General features: G+C 37.7%; 2 pseudogenes; both read right to left on the bottom strand.

The window, feature by feature from the left end:
• Positions 1–11,015: 11,015 nt before the first annotated feature.
• On the bottom strand, positions 11,016–11,954 carry LOC136175394 (olfactory receptor 5D13-like; annotated as a pseudogene).
• Positions 11,955–18,574: 6,620 nt separating this feature from the next.
• Positions 18,575–19,386, bottom strand: LOC136175395 (olfactory receptor 5D13-like; annotated as a pseudogene).
• Between the last annotated feature and the right edge of the window lie 547 nt (positions 19,387–19,933).

Below are 19,933 nucleotides of genomic sequence, written 5' to 3' on the forward strand. Positions count from 1 at the left end.
ATATTTATATTTGGCATATGTGCACCCATTCATTTTATTTATTGCATAAATAAATTATTTGCTATAAAATTATTTTGAATGTTACAAGAAAAACAAAGATGTCTCTAATAATTTCATTGATAAAATGAGTATTCATTCTAAAGCTCAATTTTAAGAAATGTTGCATACTTCATTATATGTCTAAAAGTTATAAATAATAGCACCTCCATTCAGAAAGTTTTTTAACCTTTCTAGTTTTGCTCAATTTATGTCCATTCTTTCATTCAAATATCAATTCACTGTTCTTATAGCACATTATGTGTTTACTAACTGAAGCCTGAGCTCTTTGTGTTCTATGGCACTTTGAATAGCTTCTATACTAATAAATCTGATTATCTGTTTGAAGTAACCAACACTAATTACATAAATACCAAATAATTCAGACTAACCTCAGTATCATCATGAAGTAAAAACAATAGGTAATAAATATAAAGAAAATCCTAAATCTAGTGTTTTTTTAAAGGCTTCATTAAATGGAGATTAGAGTGTAAAAGAGAAATGATGCATGTTGTAATAGCAGAAGATAGCAGGAAGAAGGCCTGACAATTATAGAGGTCTTAAGGTGGAAAAGGACATGACTTTTTAGAAGTATTTTTAAGGAAGGAAAAAAGTAAATTCTACCCTCCTAGTACATGTTGGCAGATCTAATAACTAAATTTATATGAAAGAGATTAACAAGAGGAAAACAAATGTTTAATTACGTACATAGACGGAATCCACATAACATGAGAGATTCCAAAGATGGCTAAAAGGAGGTATATATAATCTCATTTTATCTTCACATTTTAACCATATATAACTTTGACAAAGGAGAAAGTGGTAGGAGTCTGAAAATGAACAGGAATAGAAGGTCATTCACCAGGAAGTGAAAAGAGCAAATATTTGGTAGACAAATGTTTCCTGGGATGCACAGAAACATTGAGTCATAGAGAGAAATTATAACAGAATTTTTTAGCTTCCTCCCTGTTTAGGAGACCTAGTTCATACTATTCTGTAGTCCCCATCTATGATAATAGCTCCTTCTTTGAAACATGGGATCTATCTAAATTATTTTAGACAGCTAAGGGCAAGTTTAAAAAGAAAAAACCTTTCTTTGTCATTTGCATCTTAAAAACACTCAGCCCACCCACAGGAAATGCTGCCCACTACCTTTCTGACCCCACCCCCACTGGCTCCCTTTCCCTGCAGCCAGTACCAGCTCCTTCCCTGCCGACCTCCAATCAAACCGTGTAGATTCCTATCATGGCCTCCACACTGCTCTTTTTTTCACCTAGATATTACCTAGAATGATCTCTTGTGTATAATAAGTCAGCATCCAAGAGATATGCACAGAATGAACGAATGAATAACCATAAAATGGGGATACCCATAATGCCATAGGATTCTTGTGGAGTTTAATAAGAAAATATATGTAAAGTGATTAAAATAGAAGTATTTGGCACCATAAAAAATACTCATCTCAATATAGTTGTCATACTAAAGAGCCATATTCTGGGGTGGCAAAGTTTGCTCTCTTATAGAATCATAGTTTTGAAAACATGGATAAACCTCGAGAGTATTATGTTAAATGAAATAAATCAGACAAAGTAAAGACAAATGCTGTTTATTCTCCTTTATATGGAATCTAAAAAGGTTCAACTCAAAGAACCTGAGTAGAACTCAAAGAACCCTCCATGGGCTAGAGGAGTTGGGAGAAGGGAATATTGATGTTGATCAGATGGTTCAGATTTTCTGTTATAACATGAATAGTTTCTGGGGATTGAAGGCACAATGCGATGACTATATTTGACAATGCTGTTTTGTGCGCTGGAAATTTGCTCAGAAAATATATCTTAAATTTTCCCAACACAATCGAAAAGTGACAACTATGTGAGGTTTGCTGTTGTTGTTTAGTCCCTAAATTGTGTCCAACTCTTTTATGACCCCGTGGACTATAGCCCACCAGTTCATGTGATTTCCCAGGCAAGAATACTGGAGTGGGTTGCCAATACCTTCTCCAGGACATCTTCCCAATGCAGGGATTAAACAAGAATCTCCTGCACTGGCAGGCAATTTTCTTTACCACTGAGTCACCAGAAAAGACCATATGAGGTAGTAGATCTGCTTGTTAACCTTATAGCTGTTATCATCTCACATAGTATTATCAAAACATACATTATCTACCTTAAGAAAAATGATGATGTCAATTACATCTTAATAAAACTGGGGGGAAAAAGTACAAATGGTTAGGTTATAAAGAGCAATGGAAAGTGCCTTGAAAAACTATATCATTGTGCTTTAATTACCAATAATCAACACTTCTATCATCCCTTCATGTTGAATAATGCCTTTATTCACCTACAGGCCCTTCTAATCTTTCCTACAGCAGCAAGGAAACAGTGTGCTTGGGGAAAAATGCAATGAACTAAAATCTGTGTCACAATATTGAACTTTTTAGGGACAGACGACTATTCTAAGAATGTGACCATTTGGGAGGATACTTGCTTCGATACTACTGTTTCAGTGTTACCAGTTAGTGTTGCATTAGTCACTCAGTTGTGTCCGATTCTTTGCATCCCTACGGACTGTAACTCACCAGGCTCCACTATTCATGGAATTCTCCAGGTAAGAATACTGGAGTGAGTAGCCATTCTCTTCTCCAGGAGGTTTTTCCAACCCAGGGATCAAACTCTAGTCTCCTGCATCACACAGGTATTCTTTATTCCCTTAACTACCACAGAAGACATCAGGGATACCTAGAAACCCATAAATATAGAAGAATTATTGTTGCTTGCTTGAATCTGTTGCATAGAATTTCTCCTAAAACATTTTTTTTCTAGTTATTAAAGAACACATTCTCAATGAGACCAGAAATCCATTGAGAGCTAAACTAGATTACATAATTTGTAATAATAGTCTAGCATCACAAACTCAGTTTTAAATCATTGAAGGGAAGATAGTCTACATGATCTGAAGGAGAAGCCTTGCATAAGAAGCTAAAATTATGTCTTGGTTAAACAAAATGTAATTGGAGGGACTTTTGTATCCCTGAAGACTCAGAAAAACCTGACAGAATAACTAATTTGAAAGGAATCAGAAGACAGGAACAAGGAAAATGTTATATCCTCAAAATGTGTACCAGAGAAGTCAACAGTGTTGTTAAAGGACTTGAGTACCAGGAATGCTTGTTTCTTGAATTTAATTAGTGCACAGTGATTAGTAATTAGTTACATGGTTTGAGCTTTGCTTCAAGAATATCCCTCACAAGAAAGAACTTTGGTGTCTTAGTATGGGGATCATCACACAAACGAAATATAGAATCTGTCAAAATTCATCAGTAGGAATCCCTTTTTTCAAATTTAGAAATGTTCCAATTCTGGTGGCTTTAGTCTGATGAACATTCTATCTTTATGGAAAGCAGTGGAGGAAGACAGCAAACCAACAAGCAGAACAAAGAGACAATGAAAGCAAACAAATGTAAAGAAATCCTGTGCACCCCCAAATTGCCAGGTGAGGTTTCTGAATAAATAGGAAAGTACCTGAAGTGTTTCAAGCATAATCTAGTATATGCCTGACACATCTTGCTTAACATCCTCTACAATTAATTAGATAACACACTAGATATGTGGCATTTTATACCAGTAAAATAGATAGTATATAACAATTCCAAAACGTTTTCTTGTTGTCCCTCAAGTCCACTTCTAAGGATTTCCATAAAGAGACCCTGGACATGAGAAATCATGTAAGCATGCAATCATTCATTTTAGAGTTTATGATATAAATAATTGAATATATATTTTTGCATATAAACAGTGCTTCTTTCCACTAAATTAACATTGAAAATAGCAACATAAGCATGAATAACTGTATGTAAACCAGTAGATGAATGAAATGAATGAATATACATCAGAGGAAAGGAATATAATGCTTCTGTTCAGAATATTTTACATGTAACTGTGCTGATTAAGGTCTTTTTTATGTTTAAAATCTGAGTTTATACAAGAATACATGGTCCTCTCTGAGCAGCGTGAGTTAAGTTGGGTTTTTCTATCTTTATATGGAATTTTTAATTGCTGCAATAAATTTAATGGATGTGCATATGTGTGTATTGTGCATCTCTGTGTTTGCACTATTGTGGAATTAAAACAGTGCACCTTTATTGGAGTTGGTTAAGCATATGTGATAAATGTTGGATGAGTGGGAAATTTAATCAAGTATAGGACTGAGCTCTGAAGAGATAGGGACAAAAGAATAATAGGAAAAATCTATATCTCTGTCTGGATAATCCCACATATGAAACCATGTTGTACTCGGTCGCTCAGTCGTGTCCAACTCTGTGTGACCCCATGGACTGTAACCCACCAGGCTCCTCCATCCATGGAATTTTTCAGGCAAGAGTACTGGAGTGGTTGCCATTTCCTCCTCCAGGGGATCTTTCCCACCCAGGGATCTTTCCCACATCTCCTGTGCCTTCTGTATTGGCAGGTGGATTCTTTACCACTAGCGTATTTGTCACATATTTCTGAGAACAAAATAATTGAAAAATCCAGAGCTCAGACAGACATAGAAATACACCTTAAATTATTCCAGAGACAAAACTGAATGTACCAGAAGATAGAACCACACCCAAGAAAACATCACGAGTTTAGTCACAGGTACTAATATTTTGTAGTATGACTTTCTTAGATGTATTTTACTTGTTCTCAGGTTTTGTTTTTTTTTTTTTTTCTTTTCACTAAAATAAGAGTGTTCACCTCTAGTAAACAAAGTTGCATCATGTATTTTGGAAAAATCTTAATTCAGTTCAGTTCAGTCACTCAGTAGTGTCCAACTATTTGCAACCCCATGAATCACAGCACACTAGGCCTCCCTGCCCATCACCAATTCCTGGAGGTCACCCAAACTCACGCCCATTGAGTTGGTGATGCCATCTCACCCTCTGTCATCCCCTTCTTCTCCTGCCCTCAAGCATCAGGGTCTTTTCAAATCAGTCAGCTCTTCTCATCAGATGGCCAAAGTACTGGAATCTCAGCTTTAACATCAGTCCTTCCAATGAACCCAGAACTGATCTCCTTTAGGATGGACTGGTTGGAACTCCTTGCAGTCCAAGGAACTCTCAAGAGTCTCCTCCAACACCATAATTCAAAGACATCAATTCTTCGGTGCTCAGCTTTCTTTAAGAGAAGGTAATGGCAACCCACTCCAGTACTCTTGCCTGGAAAATCCCATGGATGGAGGAAAGTGATAGGCTGCAGTCCATGGGGTGGTTAAGAGTCGGACACGACTGAGTGACTTCACTTTCACTTTTCACTTTCATGCACTGGAGAAGGAAATGGCAACCCACTCCAGTGTTCTTGCCTGGAGAATCCCAGGGACGGGGGAGCCTGGTGGGCTGCCATCTATCAGGTCGCACAGAGTCAGACGTGACTGAGTGACTTAGCAGCTGCAGCAGCAGATTTCTTTATAGTCCAACTCTCACATCCATACATGACCACTGGAAAAACCATAGCCTTGACTAGATGGACCCTTGTTGACAAAGTAATGTCTCTGCTTTTTAATATACTGTCTAGGTTGGTCATAACTTTCCTTCCAAGGAGTAAGGGGCTTCTAATCAATCACCATCTGTAGTGACTTTGGAGCCAAAAAAAAGTCAGCCACTGTTGCCACTGTTCCCCATCTATTTCCACGAAGTAATGGGACCAGATGACATGATCTTAGTTTTCCGAATGTTGAGCGTTAAGCCAACTTTTTCACCCTCCTCTTTCACTTTCATCAAGAGGCTCTTTAGTTCTTCACTTTCTCCCATAAGGGTGGTTTTATCTGCATATCTGAGGTTATTGATATTTCTCCAGGCAATCTTGAGTCCAGCTTGTGATTCCTCCAGTCCGTGTATCTCATGATGTACTCTGCACATAAGTTAAATAAGCAGGGTGACAATATACAGTCTTTTTATTTTACTTTATTTTTTTTTTAATTTTTTATTTTTCAGTGGGTTTTGTCATACATTGATATGAATCAGCCATAGAGTTACACGTATTCCCAATCCCGGTCCCCCATCCCACCTCCCTCTCCACCCGATTCCTCTGGGTCTTCCCAGCCCACCAGGCCCGAGCACTTGACTCATGCATCCCACCTCGGCTGGTGGTCTGTTTCACCACAGATAATATACATGCTGTTCTTACAAAATATTCCACCCTCACCTTTTCCCACAGAGTTCAAAAGTCTGTTCTATACTTCTGTGTCTCTTCTTCTGCCCTGCATATAGGGCCATTGTTACCGTCTTTCTAAATTCCGTATATATGTGTTAGTATACTGTGATGTTCTTTATCTTTCTGGCTTACTTCACTCTGAATAATGGGCTCCAGTTTCATCCATCTCATTAGAACTGATTCAAATGAATTCTTTTTAATGTCTGAGTAATATTCCATGGTGTATATGTACCACAGCTTCCTTACCATTCATCTGCTGATGGGCATCTAGGTTGCTTCCATGCCCTGGCTATTATAAACAGTGCTGCGATGAACATTGGGGTGCACGTGTCTCTTTCAGATCTGGATTCCTCAGTATGTATGCCCAGAAGTGGTATTGCTGGGTCATATGGCAGTTCTATTTCCAGTTTTTTAAGGAATCTCCACACTGTTTTCCATAGTGGCTGTACTAGTTTGCATTCCCACCAACAGTGTAAGAGGGTTCCCTTTTCTCCACACCCTCTCCAGCATTTATTGCTCATAGATTTTTGGATAGCAGCCATCCTTACTGGCGTGTAATGGTACCTCATTGTGATTTTGATTTGCATTTCTCTGATAATGAGTGATGTTGAGCATCTTTTCATGTGTTTGTTAGCCATTTGTATGTCTTCTTTAGAGAAATGTCTGTTTAGTTCTTTGGCCCATTTTTTGATTGGGTCATTTATTTTTCTGGAATTGAGCTTCAGGAGTTGCTTGTATATTTTTGAGATTAATCCTTTCTCTGTTTCTTCATTTGCTATTATTTTCTCCCAATCTGAGGGCTCTCTTTTCACCTTACTTATAGTTTCCTTTGTTGTGCAGAAGCTTTTAAGTTTCATTAGGTCCCATTTGTTTATTTTTGCTTTTATTTCCAATATTCTGGGAGGTGGATCATAGAGGATCCTGCTGTGATTTATGTCAGAGATTGTTTTGCCTATGTTCTCCTCTAGGAGTTTTACAGTTTCTGGTCTTACATTTAGATCTTTAATCCATTTTGAGTTTATTTTTGTGTATGGTGTTAGAAAGTGTTCTAGTTTCATTCTTTTACAAGTGATTGACCAGTTTTCCCAGCACCACTTGTTAAAGAGATTGTCTTTTTTCCATTGTATATCCTTTCCTCCTTTGTCAAAGATAAGGTGTCCATAGGTTCGTGGATTTATCTCTGGGCTTTCTATTCTGTTCCATTGATCTATATTTCTGTCTTTGTGCCAGTACTATACTGTCTTGATGACTGTGGCTTTGTAGTAGAGTCTGAAGTCAGGCAGGGTGCCACAGCAATCAGAGCAGAAAAAGAAGTAAAAGGAATCCAGATAGGAAAAGAAGAAGTGAAACTCTCGCTGTTTGCAGATGACCTGATCCTCTACCTAGAAAACCCTAAAGACTCTTCCAGAAAATTACTAGAGCTAATCAATGAATATAGTAAAGTTGCAGGATATAAAATTAACACACAGAAATCCCTTGCATTCCTATATAGTAACAATGAAGAAACAGAAAGAGAAATTAAGGAAACAATACCATTCACCATTGCAACAAAAAGAATAAAATACTTAGGAGTATATCTACCTAAAGAAACAAAAGACCTATACACAGAAAACTATAAAACATTGATGAAAGAAATCAAAGATGACACAAACAGATGGAGAAACATACCGTGTTCATGGATTGGAAGAATCAATATTGTCAAAATGGCTATTCTACCCAAAGCAATCTATAGATTCAATGCAATCCCTATCAAGCTACCAACGGTATTTTTCACAAAACTAGAACAAATAATTTCACAATTTGTATGGAAATACAAAAAACCTCGAATAGCCAAAGTAATCTTGAGAAAGAAGAATGGAACTGGAGGAATATACAGTCTTGACATGCTCCTTTTCCTATTTGGAACCAGTCTGTTGTTCCATGTCCAGTTCTAACTGTTGCTTCCTGACCTGCATACAGGTTTCTCAAGAGGCAGTTCAGGTGGTCTGGTATTCCCATCTCCTTCAGAGTTTTCCACAATTTATTGTGATCCACACAGTCAAATGCTTTGGCAGAGTAAATAAGGCAAAAATAGATGCTTTTCTGGAACTGTCTTGCTTTTTTGATGATCCAGTGGATGTTGGCAATTTGATCTCTGGTTCCTCTGCCTTTTCTAAAACCAGCTCGAATATCTGGAAGCTCACGGTTCATGTATTGTTGAAGCCTGGCTTGGAGAATTTTGAATAAGCTCTTCAGATTTTTTGAAATCTGTATTAGCTTAGAGAGGGCAGGATCTCTAAATTGAACATGACCAGTGTTAATAAACTACATCCAAGGACTATTTGTGAGAGACCCTTTTGATAATGGAAGTGTCATTTCTGTGGTTCTGAAAACTGCAAGAGAGTCAAATATTTATAGAATATGCAGCTACAGCTAAAGACTTAAAATTTAACAAAGAAATATATTCCAATGTACAGTACACAGTAAGAGGAGCACTCTTATAAGCCTTTGAGTGTATTCCTTTTGTCATTTTATCTTTTTAAATTTCATATGACAACTATATTCATTAAGGAGACATCATCTAAAGTCTTATCCAGGTGAAGAATTAGCCACCTAGTCGTGTCCATCTCTTTGTGATCCCATGGACTGTAGCCAGGCTGCTCTGTCCGTGGGAGTCTCCAGATAAGAATACTGGAGTGGTTTGCCATTCCTTCTCCAGGGCATCTTCCTGACCAAGGAATCCAACCTGGGTCTCCTGCATTGCAGAGGGATTTTTTACCATCTGAGCCACCAGGATAAGATCTCTTACCTAGGTGAGCACAGTACTAAATATTATGAATTTAGTCAGAAATTTTCATTTCTTTTCATCTTTTACTCATCCAGCAAGTATTCATTGAAGGCCAAATGTGTTTTCTAGGTAATTTTCTAGGCGTTAGAGATATAAGATACAGTAATAATACCAGAAATTTCTACTCTCTTGGAGTATATAGAGGGAGAAGAAAATGAGACAAATAAATTATTGCATGTATTAAACATATCATCTGTTTCTAAGAAAAAAAATATTGTTAAGGGGATAAAGATCACTCTTTATCTGTGATTATCTCATTATATTAGATTTTTCAGAAAAGAATCTTCTTGTAAGATGGTATTTGAATAGGCACATACATGATTTAATAGGAATATATTTATTAACAGTGGATTGAGCGCTAAAATATTTTGGAGCCTATTAACTTCCTTACAAGGTGTTTCATGTTTTTATATTTCAAGCTATTATGTCAGTGGGGATGTCAGTATGTATAGTGTATGTCACTGAGTTCAGTGTGAGGATTGGCATGGTATGAAGCAGACTCTACTTGAACAATCACTTATGAGATTTGGAACTGAGCATCTATAGAGGGTTTCCAGGTGGCCCTAGTGATAAGGTACCTGCAGGAGACATAAGCGTTTCTGGCTCAGTCCCTGCATCTGGAAGATCCCCTGGAGGAAGCCATGGCAACCAACTCCAATATTCTTGCCTGGAGAATCCCATGGGCAGAGGATCCTGGTGGGCTACAGTCCAGGGTCTCAAAAGAGTCAGACATGAGTGAAATGACTTAGCACACAGCATGCACGTGCTATAGAGAGAAAGGATGATGATATGTGGGAGACACAGGGAGACAGGACTCTGTGATGCCCACAGGTAGAAAGTATCTTTAAAATAGTGACAGAAGTGAAAGCTAGGAAATGATGACTGTGAACTTTCTTAGTTCATTGAATTAGCATAAGTAAAACAAGATCCAAAAGGGCAGCAGAATATTCATACAAAATGTGTTAACTATGATGAACTCACAGTAGGCAATACAACTGAAAGGATGAGTGCAAGAAACAGTCTATGCTCAGCTCTAGCACCAGCCAGAAGGATGGAACACAGCTTCTGGGGCACAACAGCTGTGTAAAGCACAGGCTTACTGACAACCAGGAAGCAGTTAAGTACCAACAATACTAAAAATGAGTCGTTGTTTTCTCATTTATTTTTATTAGTTGGAGGTTAATTACTTTACAATATTGTAGTGGATTTGGCCATACACTGACATGAATCAGCCATGGATTTACATGTGTTTCCCATCCCGATCCCCCCTCCCACCTCCCTTTTTTTTTTTTTTTTTTAAGAATTGTGTGTGATTTAGGAGGAAAGAGAGAGAAGCAGAAGTCACACATCCTCCTTCCCTGTGTGTCTCTGTGTATCTTTTTCTGTCTTATAAGGACACTCTCGTTGGATTTTGGGTTCACTTTAAGCTCATCTTGACTCTTACCTTAATTACATCTGCAAAGATCTTATTTCCAAATAAGGTGACATTCTGAGTTTTGGGTGACATGGATATTTGGGAGACACTATTCACCCACAGTGCTTCAATGTTGGCTCAGAAGGTGAAGAATCTCCCTGAAATGCAGGAAACCCAAGTTCAATCCCTGGGTCAGGAAGATCCCCTGGAGAAGGCAATGGCTACCCACTCCAGTATTCTTGCCTGGAGACTTCCACGGACAGAAGAACCTGGCAGGGTACAGTTCATGGGGTGGCAAAGAGTCAGACATGACTGAACAACTCACAGCTTCACTTTGCATACACTCACAACACATATCATTTTACACATGATATACAGCTATTTTATTTGACATTGAACTGAACAGAACCTAAGAGATCAAATGGACAATTTATGACTCTAAATTTATGATCTGGTGAGTTGACTGCATAATTTGAGTCATCATCTCTACAAGAAGATTTAATTAACGCTATGTAATAGATCAAATTTCTTTTGGAAATATATATCTTCAACCAAATTGTATTAAGTGATTCATTAATTTCCTGCCACTCTCTTTTACATCTTTGTTCCTGAGGCTATAGATCAGAGGGTTCAGCATGGGACTCACCACTGTATAAAATACAGAACCTACTTTGACCATGAGCCATGAGTTTTTGGACCCGGGTACACAATAAAGGAACAGGATAGTCCCATGGAACACGGTGAGGGTGGTCAGATGGGAGGCACAAGTAGAGAAGGCTTTTTGGCACCCCCCAGCAGAGGGCATTTTTCTGATAGTGGCAAAAATGGAAATATAAGTAGTGAGGATAATTGCCAGGCTGGCCACCTCATTGAATATGGCGATGGCACAACAGAGCACTTGGCTGATGAAGGGGTCAGAGCAGGAGACGGAGACAATGACAGAGTGCTCACAGAGGAAATTATTTATGATGCTAGACCCACAGAAGGATGACGCCAGGAGAGAGCAGGTGAGTGTCAGGGAGGAGACCGCACCCCACGTGTAGGGGCCGGCCACTAGCGATGCACAGAGCTTTGGGGACATGACCCCTGGATAGAGCAGAGGCTTAAAAAGGCCACAAATCGGTCATGGGCCATCACTGCCAACAGGAACGCCTCTGCCACTGCGAACACAAGCCGAGAAGAGCTGCGTGATGCATCCCGTGAAAGAGACGGTTCTGTCTTCCACAGCCAAATTCTCCAAGAGTTTGGATGTAACTGTGGTGGAATAGCAGAAATCAACAAAGGACAGGTGACCGAGAAGAAAGTACATGGGGGCATGGAGTCTGGGACTGATCCTGATGGCGATCATGCCCAGGTTCCCCACCGCGGTGAATGCATAGACGGTGAGCAAAACCAGGAACAAGGGAACCTGGAGGTCGGGATGCTCTGAGAAGCCCAAGAGGGGGAGTGTGGCTCCGGCACTCTGATTTCCTTCAGCAAACCACATAACTGTTGGAGAAAATCTGAGACAGTGATAATAAAATAATAACAATGATAATGATGACGGTGCATGGATATCACATTTATCGTGCAGCAGACATTGTGTTAAAATATTGGTACCTTCGTTTTGACCACTAAATAAGACTTTGAATTTCAAAACAAGCAGTCTCATATTTTACAAAGGGAAATGGAAGCGTGTATGATTTAAGACACGTGTTTGAATTAACACAGCCTGCTCGTGATGAGTTAGGTTTGAAGGTGATCATGAGTGACAGAAATTGAATTTAGTTTAAAGTTAGACATATTTCTTTAGTGTTGTAGAAAAACATGTTTTTCTCAGTTCCACCAATCTGAAGGTCTGTGCTGTTTAGTGGGAGTAACATAACAATAAATGAAAACATAGCACTCAAATTTATTTTAAAAAGCAGGAGGAGTAATAGTTTTAGAGGCCGTAGTACTTCTATCGTTAGGTCCAAACTGAAGATCATTGAAAAGGCAGAAGTCATGAGTCACCACAGTAATTTTCACATTTTGGAAAACATAAATGGACAATGAAGGAAGTAAAGCCCTAACTTCAGGTTTTCCAATGATTCGAGTCTGATGGTAAAATTATTGGCTTTGTGTTCAATGCAGCAATCTGGTAAAGTAATGAAGTTTATTATAATTCGTAGTGCCCTCACATCTGCTTTATTTCCCATTTGACTATTTATCGTTTGTCTCGCATAGTGTCACTGATGTCGCTCATTGTCTCACTGATGCTCTCAATGCAGTCTTTTAAATTCTTTGATCAATATCTCTTAACTTGCTATAAATATCTTTAATCTAATAAATTTATTAGGAATATTACAACATTCAGTACTTATAGAATATCTGAATTACAGAGTATCTTAAAATATATTTTGCTCAACTCTTTCACATTCCATACTGTTTCTCAAGAAAATCAGAGAATACAGTAATAAACACAAGTGGTTACATGATCACCCTTAACACTTCTGGTGACAGGAATATTGAGTTTGGTTAAAATAATCTTGCTTTGAGTCATACAATCATTATTTGTATACATTATTTTGAGAATGCAAAAGCATCTTGTACTGGTAAGCAGTTTATAACATTAGAAGTATATTTATTTAGCAAAGATTTTAAAATAAGTTAACCAATAACAAGCACACATCTGAAATATTCATTATTAAAGGGACTATCAGTTCGACTCTCATAAACACAGATGCAATTTTAGTTTTGTCTGATCATGTGAAGGGAGAAATTATTCATTATTTCTTGAATAGCTTTATGGCACTTTTGAGACTCAAAAAATGTTTTTCCTATATGCAGAAAAGGGAATCGGTGGGAAGTGGAAAAGAGCTAGTGACAGACACACTGGCACAATGAAAGAAGCAAGGAGCTGGAAACTCAGATTTAAATTCAGTTCCAAGCTTTGGCATTCACTGTATGATCTTTGATGAGTCACTCAGATTTTATGAGCCTCAACTTCTTTATCAGTAATAATGACATGATCATATATATTTTATAGGTGTATAAGTATTAAGTTAGGAAATGACATTAATTAGCACAAAGTCTGACTGTCGTGCAGTATAAAATATATAGGTTTTCCCACCCTCATCCATTTTTATTCTTAATACGCTGAATAACTGGTATTATTTTTAAACACATATTATTTTAAACAATCTAAGAAACAGATCAAGGTTCAAAGCTGGCAGCAACAATAGTGCAGGAACAGTCTGTGATGTCGAAGAGTAGCTCAACTCTTTTTCTGAACTTCCTCTTGGCCCTGTCATGCTAATCCATCGATCACTATCCTTCAATAAATTGCCTCTGTTTCCCCTGCTTTCTCATTATCATCTGACCCTTATTAGTCATCCCTTTTTATTTTTTTTTATTTTTTTTTTTTTTTTTTTTTTTGGTTTTTAATATTTTATTGAAGTATAGTTGATTTACAATGTTGTGTCAATTTCTGCTGTATGGCACAGTGATTCAGTTATACATACATACATTCTTTTTCACATTCTTTTCCATTATGGTTTATCATAGGATCTTGAATATAGTGCTATACAGTAGGACCTTGTTTATCCATTTTCTATATAATAGTTTGCATCTGCTAATCTCAATCTCTCAATCATTCCCTCCCCCAACTCCCTCTCACCCATGGCTGATTCATGTCAATGTATGACAAAACCCACTGAAATGTTGTAAAGTGATTGGCCTCCAACTAATAAAATAATATTAAAAAAAAAAAAAGAAAGAAATAAGAGAACAAACTTGTGGTAGTCATCCCTTTTTAATCTCATGGTCACCTCGGCTCAGCCAGCTTCCCTGAGCTGCTGCTGCCCTGCACTGTGAGAAAATCAGTTTCTCCTTCTCTTGGTTACTGTGGCTGTTATGGCAATTTCTGACTCTTTAAACTTTAATTTCTCCATATTAACTAATTTATCAAGTCTAAATTTCTCTGCTTGGTTTTACCTAAACCCTTATCCTAGCTATATTCTTCAAATTTCAACCTTCTTTAATCAAGTCAGTATTCTCAGAATATAATGCCTGTAATTTCCTCTTTTCTTGCATACTGATGCAGCACTTGAACAATATATAAAGCATTTCATGCAAATCACTATCACGAGGACACTTTCCTTTTCACTTCAGCTATATTTTCCACACCCTTGACATACCTGCAGACATTACTGTCAGAAAAATGGAATTGTATATTATGGGGTTCATTATTGTTTTATACATATGATTCTTACCTTCTTTCGGCTCAATTTTGAGGCATTGAGGAATTCCCAGGCATTATAATATTCTTTTAAAAAATTTCACTGTGACTACTCTGAGAAGCACAGTGTGGATATTCTCAAAGCAAAATCCAGGATGATACCCCAGTGAAGGGGGAGGAGATCAAAGCTCAGCTTTCCAGAAAATCGACTTGGGAGACATTATCGCACAAAGACTGACAGCGTGTCCACTGCTTTAGAGGTTTCAGGATCTCAGTGTTCCCCAAAGGAGAGAAAAGAACCAAGATAGATATTCCCACCTGAAAGCAACTCACCTGAAGATCCCGTTTCTACTATTAATAGTCTCCAGGGGAGTTCCCACTCAGAATTCAAACATCATGTAAAACATTAAGGAGTTAATCAATATAGAAGGAGCCCACAAAAATTTAATGTGACTGGAATATACTTCTTTCTTAATATCCAGGAAAACTCAGAGAAAGGAAGAAACAGAGAGAGAGAGAGAGAGAGAGAGAGAGAGATTTGGAAGCTGTACCTGATTCCTATGAACAGAACGTAGGGCTTATGTATGCTTCCGTGACCTTGGGGATTTAGACCCTAGAGAGTATTTCTTGAGCTATTTATTTTTATATCACACATCAATAAATTAGCTTGAATTTTTTTTTTTTTTTTCATGTGGCAATTTGCAAGAAGCTAGTTCCTTCTGAATCACTGGAGATAGCACCTCAAATAATCCATTTCATGAATTTCTTCAAAAATAATTATTAAAAAAAATACTGAACTGAATAAGAAAACTTGATGACTACAATAAAACCCAAAATGAAAGATAAATAAGCAAAAATGAAACTGTTCAGAGATATTAACTGCTATTATATATATTTACTGTGTGATTTTTCTTTCCCATTCTGTGTCTGAAGTGCATGTGTTTTGAGATGTATAAGCAATATAACCTGGTCTCTGATTTTGTTGCTTAACTTAAGTAAATATTCTTGTCTTCGGAAACAGTGATGCTCTTTACTGAAACTAAATTGTGTTTTCTTCTAAATATAAGCAATCGACACTTTCAAATTTATATTAATACAATTATATAATACAGTGTCTTAAAAATGGAAAATGCATTTTGGAAACATGTTTAAATCTCTAAAACCTCTGAGTGTCAATCAATCCATTGGTTCTACTATACTGAAATATCACACAGTTAGATCCACTGTCTTGCCTGGTGGCTTGGTGATAAAAAAAGAAAAAAAATCACCTGCAGTGCAGGAGATGTAGGTTCTATCCCTGCTTGGAGTCAGGAATAATCCTTAGTAAAGAAAATGGCCACCCACTCCAGTATTCTTGCCTGGGAAATCTGTTGGACAGAGAAGCCTGGTGGGCTGCAGTCCATGGATACACAAAAGATTTGGACACAATTTAGCGACTAAACAGCAGCAACAAATGCTTCCCCTAGGCTCCTGACAACCTGACCAACGCTTGCCAGGCTCTACCAGGAAGGGATAACACACCAGAGGCTGTTTCCCACCAGGCACAGAATTATTGTACATAGTGTGGTCTTGATCCAAAATCCCACAGGTCTGCATGGCTATTCTCTCACTGAGACAGGATTGAGTCCCATGAGGCATCTTCCCCCCATTGCTGACCCCTCTGTACCCTGGACTACTTTGGAGCCAGTATCTACACCCTAGTCACCCAGAGCTAGCAACCTTGTTGGATATTAGTTTTCCATGCTGCACAACAAGCTGCCACCAACTTCGAGGCTGAAACTGCTATCACGGTTTCTGCAGCATCATAGTCGGGAAGTGCTTATGCAGCTTCACAAGATACTGGTGAACTATTCTCAAAGTTATTTAACCCTGTACTCTTACCTGAAATGCATAAGCATTTAACTTGCTCCACATTTTCAGCAGTATTTGAATCTCTTATTCATTTTAAATATTCTAAATGGAGTAGAGTAGTTTCTCCCTGTGGTTTAAGTTTTAATTTTAATAAGAATGTCATTGATGACGAGCTATGCTTAGTATTTTTTCATGTGTTTATTTGTGTGTTCTGTTTTGTCAAATGTGTGCTCAGACAGTTCATCAAAACTTTAAGTAGGTTTTCTTCTTGTATTGAGTATAAAGACTTCCTCTGTAGGTTTTACACTGAAATCATTTATCAAATATAAGTTTTGCAAATACTTACTCACAATCTATGGCTTGTATTTTCACTTTATTAATGGTGTCATTTATGCTTAAGAAACTTTAACCAAATATTTTAATGGCAATGAAGCGATTTTTATTGTTTTTTAAAAATCCATCCTTTTTATGTTCATTCAAAAAACTATCATCCTAACTTATGAAAAATTTTTCTGTTTTATGCTAAATATTTTTTAGTTTTCATTTTTATGTTTACATCTATGATTCATTCATCTATGATTCCTTGGAAGGAAAGTTATGACAATCCTAGACAGTATATTAAAAAGCAGATAAACAACAATACAGTATACTAACGCATATATATGGCATTTAAAAAGATGATAATGATAACCCTATATGCAGGACAGAAAAAGAGACACAGATGTATAGAACAGACTTTTGGACTCTATGGGAGAAGGCGAGGGTGGGATGATCTGAGAGAATAGCATCGAAACATGTATATTATCAAGTGTGAAACAGATCACCAGCCCAGGTTGGATGCATGAGACAAGTGCTCAGGGCTGGTGCACTGGGAAGACCCAGAGGGATGGGGTAGGGAGGCAGGTGGGAGGGGGGATCAGGATGGGGAACACATGTAAATCCATGGCTGATTCATGTCAATGTATGGCAAAAACCACTACAATATTGTAAAGTAATTAGCCTCCAACTAATCAAAATAAATGAAAAAATAAAATAATTTTTTAAAAAGCACAGAGCCATCACTTTGTTGTCAAAGGTCCATATAGTCCAAGTTATGGTTTTTCCAGTAATCATGTATAGATGTGTGTGTGTTGGACCATAAAGAAGGCTGAGTACCAAATTGTTGCTTTCAAATATTGGTGCTGGAGAAAACTCTTGAGAGTCCCTTGAACAGCAAGGAGATCAAACCAGGTCAATCCTAGAGGAGATCAACCCTGAATTCTCATTGGAAGGACTGAGGCTGAAGTTGAAGCTCCAACACTTTGGCCACCAGATGAGAAGAGTTGACTCATTGGAAAAGACCCTGATGCTGGGAAATGTTGAGGGCAGGCAGAGAAGTGGGCAACAGAGGATGAGATAGTTGGATAACTTCACTGACTTAATGGACATGAGTATGAGCAAACTCTGTGATATAGTGAAAGACAGACTGCTGTCATGCATGCCTAAACACTTTAGTCTAAGACAGTATTTGGTCATTGTATGATTGGAATAATTGTGTTGTTGGTTGGTTAGTCATATTTTATTGTTATTGTGTATTTGATTGATTAGTTCTTAGAGTCTATGTTGCCCTCCTGTCTTTAATTTTCCCAGACTTGTGTTTTGAAGAGGATGTCATAAACAGTTTTATTCATTCTTTGTATGAAGCTTGAACTTTCTCCTTAATCATTTTTCTTATGTTGTACATGCCAACTTGGCCAAAGCAGAAAAAAATAGCTTATTTCATCATATACCCATAAACTTTTAATACATTTGAATTCACTCAAATAATTTATAAATACTACAAAAAGCAGTCATTTTTTAAAAATTTTGGTTTACATATGGTTTACAGCTATTTTACTAAACATTGATGTATGCAAAAATCAACAATCATCAATAAGATGCTATCCTGCCAAAGATAAATTAATTTAGAGTGTATTTATCAAAAGATTTGAATCATCAATTACACTGCAAGAATAGAACAATCTGTAGCATAGGATATCAATTTTTTTTTCAGAAATAAAATAATGACTTTAAAAATGTTATGTGGAGTGACAAAGCGGTTTTGTGAAAAGTAATCTTGTGAATGTATTTTTTACTTCTTTGTTCCTCAAGCTGTAGATCAAGGGGTTCAGCATAGGAATCAGTACTGTGTAGAACACAGAAGTCACTTTGACTGTGAGCCAAGAAGTTTTGGGGTTAGGAATGCAGAAAAGGAAAAGGATGGTTCCATGGAAGATGCTGATGGCTGTCAGGTGGGAAGCACAGGTGGAGAAGGTTTTCCAGCGCCCACTTGCAGAAGGCATCCCCATAACAGTGATAAAAATGAACATATAGGACATCAGAATAATCACCAGGCTGCTCGCCTCATTGAATATGGCAATAATAGAGCATAACATCTGACTGATATAGGGATCTGAGCAGGAGACGGAAACAATTACAGAGTGGTCACAGATAAAATTATTTATGGTGCTAGACTTGCAAAGGATAACGCGAGAAGAAAGTATGTGAGTGTCATGGAGCACATTACACCCCAGGAGTAAGAGCCAGCCACCAAGAGAGCACAGCGCTTCGGGGACATCGCAGCGGCATAGAGCAAGGGGCTGCAGACTGCCACGAAGCGGTCATAGGCCATCGCTGCTAACATGAACGTTTCTGCTACTCCAAATAGGCAAGTGAAACAAAATTGCACAATGCAACCAGAGAAAGAGATAGTTCTGTCCTCCGCAATCAAATTCTCCAACAGTTTGGGTGTAACTACAGTAGAAAAACAGAAATCAACAAAGGACAAGTGACTAAGGAAAAAGTACATGACTGTGTGGAGTTTTGAATTGACCTTGATAATTATGATCATGCCTAAATTCCCCACCACAGTGACTGTGTAGATAGACAAGGAAACAAGGAAAAGTGGAGCCTAAAGTTCTGGATATTCTGAAAAACCCAGGAGAATAAACGTGGGTATGATACTCTGATTTCCTTCTGATAGCAGCATGATTCCTGTTGAACAAAGGACCAAACATTATTCCTTAAAAACAGAAATGAATAGAAAAGAGAAACAGAGAAGGCAGAAGCTTCATGTTTCTATGGAGTTGGTATATATCCTCCAGGTATGATCCTCAAACCACCAGCAGCAGGGACACCTTAGACTATGTTAGGGATGCAAATTCTCAAGCCCCGTCTCCAACGTCCTGAATCAAAAACTCTGGAATGGAGCCCACAATTTGCAATTTATCCAGCCCTCCAGGTGATTTAAGATGCATGATAAATTATGAGAACCACTAAAATACAGACTATTCATCCTATCGTTTAAAATTTAGCCCTTCATTAGTATGTTTAATATACAACTAAAATAGAAATTTGGAACACAAGATAAATTGTAAATCACAAGATTTTGAGATGCC

The sequence above is a fragment of the Muntiacus reevesi genome, chromosome 9 (assembly GCF_963930625.1).
Source record: "Muntiacus reevesi chromosome 9, mMunRee1.1, whole genome shotgun sequence".
In the NCBI taxonomy this organism is placed as follows: Eukaryota; Metazoa; Chordata; class Mammalia; order Artiodactyla; family Cervidae; genus Muntiacus; species Muntiacus reevesi.